The sequence below is a fragment of the Camelina sativa genome, chromosome 5, assembly GCF_030686135.1.
Source record: "Camelina sativa cultivar CO46 ecotype springtype chromosome 5, ASM3068613v1".
NCBI lineage: Eukaryota > Viridiplantae > Streptophyta > Magnoliopsida > Brassicales > Brassicaceae > Camelina > Camelina sativa.
In genome coordinates this window covers 38,902,746-38,903,449 of record NC_141884.1, presented here as the reverse complement: position 1 = coordinate 38,903,449, position 704 = coordinate 38,902,746, and the positions used below count along the sequence as shown (strand labels likewise).

The window sequence follows — 704 nt, the reverse complement described above, 5'->3', positions numbered from 1 at the left end:
AATCAACAATTGTTGCATCATTGCTCTTAAGTCTTGTTCTTGGCCTGGGTTAGTCTGAAACCCGGGTGGGGGACACAACTGGGGCTGAAACACTTGTTGTTGCTGCTTGGGTATATAGGTTTGTTGCTATTGAGGCTATTGAGGTGGGTAGACTTGGTCTTGTGGGTTGGCCACATTAGTGCTTCTATAGGAGAGGTTGTTTTGCTTGAATCCTCCTCCTTGGTTGTAGCCTTTGAATCCTCCTTGATTCTGCATGTAGCACAACTCAGCAAACTCCCTATCTCCTTCTTGAACTTGAACCTCTTCTTCACCAATGTAGTGAATGGACTTTTGTTGGCTTAGAAGGATTTTGTCAAGCTTCTCATTGACCATTTTCAAGTCCTTCTTGTACTTCTCCTCTTGATCAGTAGAGGTAGACCTTACTGTTCTGTCATAGTCCTCATTGTAGTTGTCATCTGATTGAGCAAGGATCTCAACCAATTCCCATCCTTCTTCCACATTCTTGTTGAGGAAGTTGCCATTAGAAGCTCTGTCAAGAAGCATCCTTATCTTGGGAAGAACTCCTCTATATAGAGTGCTTAGCAAGGACTCATTACTGGATACATGGTGAGGACACTGAGTTTGGAATCCTTTAAACCTCTCCCAAGCTTCACAAAAGCTCTCATTGTTCCTTTGAGCAAATCCAGAAATTTCATTCCTCAATC

At 42.9% G+C, this 704-nt stretch overlaps 1 non-coding gene across 1 annotated transcript; it reads left to right on the top strand.

Annotated features, from left to right (window-relative positions):
• The first annotated feature begins 598 nt into the window (after positions 1–598).
• LOC147944932 (small nucleolar RNA R71) lies at positions 599–704 on the top strand. The gene has a single exon (XR_015558747.1). It is a non-coding gene; the product is annotated as a small nucleolar RNA R71 (small nucleolar RNA).